The sequence below is a fragment of the Miscanthus floridulus genome, chromosome 12, assembly GCF_019320115.1.
Source record: "Miscanthus floridulus cultivar M001 chromosome 12, ASM1932011v1, whole genome shotgun sequence".
Lineage (NCBI taxonomy): Eukaryota > Viridiplantae > Streptophyta > Magnoliopsida > Poales > Poaceae > Miscanthus > Miscanthus floridulus.
Window position 1 is genome coordinate 75,278,169 of NC_089591.1, and position 11,363 is coordinate 75,289,531.

Consider the following 11,363-nt stretch of genomic DNA (forward strand, 5'->3'; position numbering starts at 1 on the left):
ATTTACCAATCAAGAACGTACCATTAATGGAGAAGATGGAACGATAGTGCCTAAAGGCCTTGACACAGTGAGGGAAGCAACAGAAAGCATAGAAGAATATCCGCTTCCCATTCTTCCATGCATTTGGTTTTGGGATGTACTCATAATGCATGCCTGGATTCACCGCTTTGATTGCATTGAAAAGTACTAGCAACTGCTCATACTCATCCTCTCAGACCCCATATATCATCTTCCACGCTCGCTGCTTAGCCCTCCAAGCTTTACCATAAGTTATCACATAACCTCCAAATAACGCATCAACGGTCATGATAATTGTCCTAACCTTCATGTTGGGTTCTCCCTTCAATATTCCCATCAACCACTTGGCAATGAAGATAGATGTCAACCGTCGATGCTTTAGTGTCAGCACATGATCATCACAATTATGTGGTCCAACAACTTTTGTGATCTTTCACTTTTCGGTGACCTTTTGCTCACTAGGTTGCCCATCTAGTAGTTCAAACAAAATTTGAAATACAGTTCGTTTAGTCCAAAGTAGCTGCTATATAGTACCTCTCTAATATATACTAACCAACTACACAATAAATAACTATGTCACTAGCTATCTAACTATATTTATCTCACTAACTAAATCAACTAGCTATCTAATAACTATATCTATGTACCTATGTCACTAGCTATCTAACTATATCTATCTCACTGACTAAATCAACTACCTACATCATCAAATTTACTAGAAACTACCAAATAATCAAAGTAGCACTACAATTCAAACTAAGTACATACATTGCATATTAAAAAATTTTACATGTCCAAGTCAATGCAACGATGCGACGCGGACGCGGACGCCGAGACTGGAGCAGGACAGGGACGCAGAGGATGGTATCGACGGCGAGGTCGCGGCACGCTGGGAGCAGGGGCCGTGTCGCGGCCGAGGTCGCCGGAGAGAGCACCTATGCGCGCGACGGACGCGGCAAGCCGAGAGGGGCGGCGCACGGCCGTCACGGCGGTGGTCGGCGCGGGCGCGGGCCAGGAGGGGCGGCGCGATGCGGGCGCAGGAAGACCGACGCTCCGTGATGCGAGGCGGCGCGAGCGGGCTGGGGCCACGGGCGGCCGGCACAGCGAGGGCGGGGGTGGGCGTGGGCCGGGGCCGAGGACAGTGCGGCAGCGCTGGCGGCGCCCTGGCTCGGGAGCGGGAGAGAGAGGAAGAGAGAAAGGAAGAGAGGGCCCATACATAAGATAGTGCTTGACGCCAATAACCACGGTGCTAAGATCTACGTCGCCAAGCTCGGCTCCAAGATCTACGACGTCAAGGTGTCTGCCAAGTCACCGCCACGTCTGCGTCGAGCCCAAAACCTAGGCGCCAAAATCTATAGCGCCGAGACGTGTAAACTCGGTGCCACCAACGATGACACCGAGTTAAAGGTCTAGATTTTAAAATCATATATCCAGGGTATATTTATGAAAAAAAATTTCAAAAAAAGGCTAAAAAAAAAATCGACCATGGAGGCTGGGTGCTGGCTGGCCATGGCAACAGGTGATTGTCAACCTACGCTACGACGCGCTGCATGCCTGCGTACACAAGTACTGCAATCCGGCCAGGTTTATCTTAACCCGATGCAGTCTTTCGTCTCCTCCTGCTTCTCTAGTAGTACAGCAAGTACGCAACGCAGGTTTGTTTGTATGGATCCCTCTGCTCTGCACCCAAGAACTAACGCCAGAACAATGTGTAACCTTTCTCTTCTCCACTACTGCATTGGCAAGATTTTATTTCAACGCAGGATCGATGCTCTGTGGCTTTGTCTCCGAATATCGATCCAGGTGGAGGTGGCGTCGGTGCTATTAACAGAGACAGTAGCAGTGCATCAACTCAGTTGTAAACTCCAGTGTCGAGCTCATCGTTTTCCTATATATGATGCCTTCAAAAGTTTCTTCATATTTACTTTTACACGGAAAATAGACCCTATAGGCCATTAAGTTGGATTTTGATGTTTCATAAACAACATGACTATTTGGACTAATGTTGTTGGCTACTACCTCCCTTCTCTTTTATAAGGCGCGGCTGGACATGATACGGTATCTTAAACTATATTTTGACCATTTATTTATGATATGTTATATTATCTATATTTATAATTTATGATATTTGGATAGTACATTTAATCACCAATCTAACCATATCAAAGTTTATGGTATAATAATTAAAATTGTTAGCTGAATTATTGGTCAAAGATTTTGAAGTTTGACTCTTGATATTTGTGTGCGCCTTATAAAAGAGAATGGAGGCATATATAAGGTATAGTTCAAAATGGATATAAAGTGAACTTAGACTGAGGCAACATGGTGATCCGGATGATCAACACCTTAAACAATACATTAGAAGACTTATGGAAGGCCCACAAGTGATACTAAAAGCCCAAGGCATAAAATAGAAGAAGTCAAATGAACGAATGAAGCACGTTGCACACTTTCTATGTGCACCAGATTGCTCCGGTGTTAGCCAAAGGGGAGGACCGGACTACGCGCGTGCACTGTCCGAGGGGCTACGGCAACAGTAGCACCGGATTATGCAAGGAAAAGAGATGCACCAGATGTTAAGGTGCAGGCCAGTGAAGGAAATAGTGTCCGCCAACTCATCGGATTAGTCTACGGACCGCACCGGATTGCTCACCAAAGCATTCTACTAGAGAGGGTTGCAACGAGGTTGAAATGAAGATCAACGCACTGGATTAGTCCAGTGACCTACCGAATCAAGCACTGAATCATTCAACCTCCAACGGTCAGCAACCACTAGTTTGGCCAACGGCTAGTCAAAGTGGACGCGCTGGATTGCTCTGGTGTCACCACCGGACCTATCCGGTGAGCGCAAAAGCAGGAATCTACCCTCCCCCAACTGCTAGTTTTGGATTAGGGGTCATATATATATGGCAACGTATCAGGTGTAAACCAACCAATCTATGTAAATTTGAAAACTATCAATTAGGACCACTAGATGCTGATCTAATGGATGGGGTGATGGGGCTTAAGCGCAAAAAAAAGGCCGGCAGGTGAGGGGCTTAAGCGCAAAAAAATCTCACCTCTCATCCCATCCATTGGATCAGTATCTAGTGGTCCTGATCGGTAGTTTTCATATTTACACAGTTTGATTGGTTTGCACCTGATACGTTGCCCATATATATTCCCCTTGGCCAGCCATTTTGTGTGTGTAGAGCTCAAGGAAGTAAAGTGTAAGTCGAGACTCATCTGTAGTTGCACTAGCCACTACAAAGTGCTTAATAGAAAATTAGATGATTAGTATAGGTACTTTGTAAAGTGCTTAAAGTAGTTAGACATCGTATTTGTGCTTGCTCTAGGTTTAGGTCTAGTGTTTAGTGAGGTTTACATACCTCTTACTACTGGATGCTTGCACGCACCATTATCGTACTTGGAGGTGCTTGTAGTCTTGCGAGATCACACCAACTACATTTATGGTGTGGCTATCACCGATGTATTAGAGGGAACGAGGCCCGCAACATTTTATCCGGAAGCTTAATAGTAAAGACGACGAAGAGCAGGCTATCTCCGAGACACAAATTCATTTTAGCGGTCGTTCACCAGGACGCTCTTGAGCGAACGATGCCGCATGCATGCCGGCCACCCGCCCTCATTTCTCTACTCCCTTTCCCTATTGCTGACATCATCTAAAAAAGCAAAATATTTATTTTAAGTTACTATAACTATTGAACAGTGAATCTATTTTTAATTCCACGCATCGTTCGGACGTTATAGCATTTTAAAATAAATGTTTCTCCTTTTTTGGATGACATCAGCACTGACGTGACAGCTTGAGAGTGCGCGCAAAGAGTACCGCGCGCTGCTGCTATCCAAATGAGCTAACGGTGGGATTTTTTTTTCTTTTCCAGATAAAGAAATTAATGATATCAGAAAATTATTCACCGATCATGTTTCGGGTGAGCGTTCGCTCGTTAGTGCGGCCGTCTCCGAGACCCACTGGCAACCGGCAGCAGGCAACATCCTAGATGTGGCATTACGTATATTAGATTAATCGTAGAATGTGTTTTTATAATAAATTAGAGTTACACATATTTATATTATTTTCTTTAAACTTAAACTTGAAAATGTTTAAATCATCACAAAGTGATGTGAATTTACTTTTGGATGAAGACGTGTGGAGGGAGTAGATATGACGTGACTGGTCTAGTAAGCGTTAATTGCGCAAATGCGATGGTGTAACAGTTCCATTTTTCGTATAATATCTAGCAGCCTCCCCAAGCTGATTTCGTGTGCAAGGACAAAGATACATCGCACATGGCGGTTCTCAACCTCGTCGCCCTGATTTTTGCGACGCTACTACTGCTTCTCAGAAGAAGCTCCGGCGCCGGCATTTCGTCGGACACGCTGAACAGCGGGGGCAACATCACCGATGGAGAGACGCTGCTCTCCGCCGGTGGCTCATTCACCCTGGGTTTCTTCTCCCCGTCGACCACGGTGCCAACCAAGAGGTACCTCGGGATCTGGTTTACGGCGTCTGGTACGGACGCCGTCTTGTGGGTGGCCAACCGCGACACCCCGCTAAACAGCTCCTCCGGCGTCCTGGTGATGAGTAGCCGGGTGGGCCTTTGCCTTCTCGACGGCTCTGGCCAGACCGCCTGGTCCTCGAACACGACCGGCGCCTCTGCCTCTTCGGTGGCACAGCTGCTCGAGTCCGGCAGCCTCGTCGTGCGCGAGCAGAGCAGCAGCCCCAGCGCCGACTTCCAGTGGCAGTCGTTCGACCACCCGTCGAACACCTTGCTCGCCGGCATGAGGTTCGGCAAGAACCTGAAGACCGGCCTGGAGTGGTCCCTCACGTCGTGGCGGGCGAAGGACGACCCTGCGACGGGGGCCTACCGTCGGGTCATGGACACAAGGGGCCTGCCGGACATCGTCACATGGCAAGGCAGCGCCAAGAAGTACCGCGCCGGCCCGTGGAACGGTCGCTGGTTCAGCGGCGTGCCGGAGATGGATTCACAGTACAAGTTGTTCTACATCCAGATGGTGGACGGCCCCGACGAGGTCACCTACGACCTCAGCATCACGGCCGGCACGCCCTTCACCCGCATCGTGCTGGACGAGGTTGGCAGGGTGCAGGTCCTGTTGTGGATCCCGTCCAGCCGGGTGTGGAAGGAGTTCCCATGGTTGCCTCGCGACGCCTGCGATGACTACGCGTCGTGCGGCGCGTTCGGCCTGTGCAACGTCGACGCCGCGTCGGTGCCGTCCTGCAGCTGCGCCGTGGGGTTCAGCCCCGTGAACGCGTCGGAGTGGTCCAGGAAGGCAGCCTCCGGCGGGTGCCAGAGGGACGTGCCGCTGGAGTGCGACCGCAACGGGACGGTGACGACGGACCGGTTCACGCCTGTGCACGGCGTGAAGCTCCCTGACACGGACAACGCGACGGTGGACATGGGCACGACGCTGGAGCAGTGCTGGGCGAGGTGCCTCGCCAACTGCTCTTGCGTGGCCTACGCCGCCGCTGACATCGGAGGCGGAGGCTGCGTCATGTGGAAGGATAACATCGTTGATGTCAGGTACATAGAAAATGGGCAGGATATCTATCTGAGGTTGGCCAAGTCTGAATCAGGTAAGGAAAAACTGAAGCAGTAACCTACTATCTCAGTCAAGATTCTGAGGCAAAATCCATCATCTTATCAGCTACGATTAATACTTCCTGTAATACATTTCTGCCGCTACAGGGAAGAGGGGGCATGTGGCAAAAATCTTGGTTCCGGTGATGGCGTCTGTGCTTGTACTCACGGCCGCTGGCCTGTACCTTGTTTGGATATGCAAGCTTAGAGGTACAATCAGACTATCAGAGAGAGCAACTTCACCACGAAGAGCAATTCAGGCACAATATTTCTGCACTAGTGTAAGGTTTATTAATAACAATTGGAATTGTTTTTCCTGTCAGCCAAACGTCGGAACAAGGATAATTTGAGGAAAGCGATCCTAGGATACTCGACTGCGCCATACGAACTCGGTGATGAAAATGTAGAGCTTCCATTTGTCAGCTTTGAAGACATTGCAGCTGCAACAAACAATTTTTCTGAGGACAATATGCTCGGGCAAGGTGGCTTTGGGAAGGTTTATAAGGTTAGGAAAAGAAATACATCTTTTAAATAAACTGTAGAAATGTGAGAATTATGGCACTGCTTGTTCAATTTAATAATGGTGAAACAATTCAGGGTACGCTGGGACAGAACATAGAAGTTGCAGTCAAAAGGCTCGGTCAAAGTTCAGGACAAGGTGTAGAGGAATTCAGAAATGAAGTTGTTCTGATTGCAAAATTGCAGCACAGGAACCTGGTTAGGCTTCTTGGATGCTGCATCGATGGAGATGAGAAGTTGCTGATTTATGAATACTTACCAAACAGAAGCTTGGATTCCATTATTTTTGGTATGTATGAACTTATATTTTCGAGTATTTTTTTAGAAAAAACATTCTTTTCGCAAAAAGAAAAAAGAAAAGAGAAACATGTGACATGGTTACCTTTGGAACTGCTTAATTTAGATGCTGCAAGTAAGTATCTCCTTGATTGGCCAACACGTTTCAAGATAATCAAAGGAGTATCTAGAGGGCTTCTTTATCTCCACCAGGATTCAAGGTTGACTGTAATTCACAGAGATCTTAAAACAAGCAACATACTGTTGGACGCGGATATGAGCCCGAAGATATAAGATTTTGGTATGGCAAGAATCTTTGGTGGAAACCAGCATGAGGCAAATACTAATCGTGTTGTTGGGACATAGTGAGTAATCATAGACTTGGCTTTCAAAGTGAATTCTTTTTCCCTATATACTTACTCAGATTGTTTATTTCTTTTGAGCAGTGGTTACATGTCTCCTGAATATGCAATGGATGGCGCGTTTTCTGTCAGATACATATAGTTTCGGAGTCATAGTCTTGGAGATTATAAGTGGCTTGAAGATCAGTTTAACTCACTGCAAGGGCTTCCCTAACCTACTGGCTTATGTAAGTGCGCGCTTATGCTTAATTTTTTGTCACAATTCAAACAAAAGCTTTCTAATTTCTTTAAGATTTGATCCCATTGGCTCATCAGGCATGGAGCTTATGGATAAACGACAGAGCGTCAGATCTTGTGGACTCATCCCTGGCTAAGAGTTGTTCCTACAGTGAAGCTTTACGGTGTATCCAGATAGGGCTATTGTGTGTGCAAGACAATCCAGATAGTAGGCCACTTATATCGTCGGTGGTGACCATGCTTGAGAATGAAACCACACCAGTTCCGGTACCAATACAGCCAATGTATTTCTCATACCGGGGAACAACCCAAGGGACAGACGAAAATACTAGCAGTTCTATGAATAACATGAGCTGATGAGCCTCACAATGGTGGACGCTAGTTGTTTGTATGTCCGTTTCTGGAACAGAGATGTGCAATAGTGCATTAGTAGCTTATTTGTTTTAGAGAAGTTATATAGTGATATTACATGAAAGATGCAACAGTGCAAATTTAAAAATTAGTAGCAACTATGGTACTTCACTGGAGACTCGTTGGGTAAGGCTTGGATGGCAGAGTAGCTTGATGTTAGGGGCTAATTATTGGGCCTTATGGGCCATGGACTGATGTAGTTCAAGCGGATACATCAGAGTACAAAGGCTATACCAGAATGAATATAGCCCGTGTTACATGTTCATCCAGTGCGAATCTCTAATTGCCAGTTTCTTGTACAATAGACTGGTTGACCTCTTTTTTTTTTTGTTCTGTTGTACACCAAGTTTTGGCATCTCCAACACTCTTTCTAATGGTAATGGTGACTGATTGTAAACTTATGTTTTTTTAAGAGTTTCTCCGGCCGATATTCTTTCAGTGGGTACTAGATCTTGTCAGTGCCGGCGGTGAGTGGCTTTTGTGATCTTCAAAACTTATTTGGCAAGGGTGTTTACAGGTGTTCCTTTTTCTTTGCTGTCTTTTTAGTGTGATTCTCAAGCTCCGACACACAGTGGATGATCGAAGGAAGAAGACGTCCGAATTGGTTTTGATGGACTTTTAGAGGTCATTTTGTGTCATGTTATCTTTGTTTTCCTTGATTATATATATCATATCGCTACTAGAGCAACTATAGTTTTCCTTAATCAAGGTCTGGATCTAAGTGGATGTCGGCCATTAAGTTTAATGAATACATGAGAAGGTTATTAAATACCTATTATAGTTCTTATTACTGAAAATTGTAACCTATCATATAATGGAATCTTTTAGTTATTTTATTTGTCTAGATATATATATAGGGGCCTCATTTTGTGTTTCGTTCCAGGGCCACAAAATGCTAGGTACGAGCCTGTTTAAAAACGTTAGTGAAATTGTCTGTTTTGTCAGTTTTTGTCAAATTCAGGTACATCTGGTATACCCGAATCTGAACCTGAATTATTAGGTGCCAAAATCTCATCGGGTAGCGTATTCTCCCGTAAAAATCGAATATCAGTTTGTAATACTTGAACTACAATATCCAAATTATTTGGGTTACTCGAATGCCCACCCCTGGGTTGCGCCTTAGGCTTGCCAAGCGACTTAAGGCAACCTGGTGACGTCCATGCTCTCGCGAGGTTCCTCCTGGGAGAGAGTTTGGATAGCTTTCTGTCGAGGAACAATACTAGGGTACCCGAAGAGGAGGAGCTAATGGTCATCAACATTGATTCATCCTAGTAGTCAAGAGCACGACTACAGCTCCAACCGACCCCCTGGTGCGTAGGCTCCGCCTCGCCCAACCCTTGGGGGCGGGCTCCGTCTCACCCAACCCCGAGGCCGCGGGCTTCGCCTCGCTCGTCCCCGAGGCCACAGGCTCCACCTCGCCCGACCCTTGGGGGCGGGCTCCATCTCGCCCGACCCCGAGGCCGCGGGCTCTGCCTCGCCCGACCGCTAGGGGCGGGCTCCGCCTCGCCCAACCCCTCAGGCGCGGCTCCTGACGGAAGCCCATACCGCTGCCAACCACTACAGGCCAGAAAGCACAACCTAAGGTCAAACTTCTGGCATCGTGCAGGGAGCGAGCACATCTCAACATGACCCGTGCCTGCGACATGTCACTCCAGGGAACTCACATCACCAACAGTAACGGACGCGTGGTTCACTATGCTGCCTACTCCATGTACGGCCGCTGACCAGCACGCTGGTTCGCCGCGTCGCCCGCCGGGGCGGAATGGGACGTCACGACCCGCTGACAACGCCAGGGCATGGCATCAGCGGCGAACAGGCGCCCCGCGTGGAGCTGTCCCTATCACCATCTGCAGTGTCGATGGGACCCGCACAGAGGAAAAGAAAGGCTCGGCGGTCCTGGAAGCCTTCCTCTCCTTGCCTCTTCTCCCTCTTTCTCTCTGTGTAACCTGCTCTTCTCCTTCATCTATAAAAGGGGAAGCAGAACGTCCCAGGAAGAGGGCGGTTCACCACTCTACACGGCTGTAGACATCAAAACACACGTCCTAACACGCCTTAGGAGCACACGCACATCAGAGACTTGGGACTTGTCCCTCTCTCGCTCGTTTGTCACCCCTACTACAAACTTTCAGTACTAGTAACACGAGCAGCAGCGACGAACTGGACATAGGGACTTTCTGCCCGAACCAGTATAAACCTCGTGTCCTCTAAGCACACCATCCGAGCCAGACGCGCAATACTAGAATTTTATTCGTCAGTGGTAACTCGAAACATCGACAGTTGGCGTGCCAGGTAGGGACTTTTTGTGCGTCTCGACGTCCACATCAGGCCTCGGATGGCTAGTCACGGCGTCAGCTGGGTCCCGGACACGCACGTGCGCTTTGGGAACCTGGACTTCATCGTCACGACGGAGGTTGCAATCAAAAGGCTCAGTCAGGGCTCGGGACAAGGCATAGAGGAATTTAGAAATGAAGTAGTTCTAATTGCCAAATTGCAGCACAGAAACCTTGTTAGGCTCCTTGGTTGTTGCATTCATGGAGATGAGAAGTTGCTAATTTACGAATATTTACCAAACAAAAGCTTGGATTGCTTCATTTTCGGTATGTATAAACTAGTTGTATTTTATACAGAGGAAAAGAAGAAGGTAGTCATAGTTACTACTCTAATTTGCTTGCTTACTTTACTTATAATACCGTATATAGATGCTGCAAGGAAAAAAGTTCTTGATTGGCCAACAAGGTTCAGGATAATCAAAGGAATATCAAGGGGAGTTCTTTATCTGCACGAGGATTCAAGATTGACAATTGTGCACCGAGATCTCAAAACAAGCAACATATTGTTGGATGCAGATATGAACCCTAAGATATCAGATTTTGGTATGGCAAGAATCTTTGGTGGAAACCAGCATGAGGCAAATACTAATCGTGTTGTTGGGACATAGTGAGTAATCATAGACTTGGCTTTCAAAGTGAATTCTTTTTCCCTATATACTTACTCGGATTGTTTATTTCTTTTGAGCAGTGGTTACATGTCTCCTGAATATGCAATGGATGGCGCGTTTTCTGTCAAGTCAGATACATATAGTTTCGGAGTCATAGTCTTGGAGATTATAAGTGGCTTGAAGATCAGTTTAACTCACTGCAAGGGCTTCCCTAACCTACTGGCTTATGTAAGTGCGCGCTTATGCTTAATTTTTTGTCACAATTCAAACAAAAGCTTTCTAATTTCTTTAAGATTTGATCCCATTGGCTCATCAGGCATGGAGCTTATGGATAAACGACAGAGCGACAGATCTTGTGGACTCATCCCTGGCTAAGAGTTGTTCCTACAGTGAAGCTTTACGGTGTATCCAGATAGGGCTATTGTGTGTGCAAGACAATCCAGATAGTAGGCCACTTATATCGTCGGTGGTGACCATGCTTGAGAATGAAACCACACCAGTTCCGGTACCAATACAGCCAATGTATTTCTCATACCGGGGAACAACCCAAGGGACAGACGAAAATACTAGCAGTTCTATGAATAACATGAGCTGATGAGCCTCACAATGGTGTTAGAGGGACGCTAGTTGTTTGTATGTCCGTTTCTGGAACAGAGATGTGCAATAGTGCATTAGTAGCTTATTTGTTTTAGAGAAGTTATATAGTGATATTACATGAAAGATGCAACAGTGCAAATTTAAAAATTAGTAGCAACTATGGTACTTCACTGGAGACTCGTTGGGTAAGGCTTGGATGGCAGAGTAGCTTGATGTTAGGGGCTAATTATTGGGCCTTATGGGCCATGGACTGATGTAGTTCAAGCGGATACATCAGAGTACAAAGGCTATACCAGAATGAATATAGCCCGTGTTACATGTTCATCCAGTGCGAATCTCTAATTGCCAGTTTCTTGTACAATAGACTGGTTGACCTCTTTTTTTTTTTGTTCTGTTGTACACCAA

General features: G+C 46.6%; 1 pseudogene; it reads left to right on the plus strand.

Moving 5' to 3' along the window:
• The first annotated feature begins 4,219 nt into the window (after positions 1–4,219).
• LOC136497956 (G-type lectin S-receptor-like serine/threonine-protein kinase At4g27290) lies at positions 4,220–11,035 on the plus strand (annotated as a pseudogene).
• Positions 11,036–11,363: the final 328 nt, after the last annotated feature.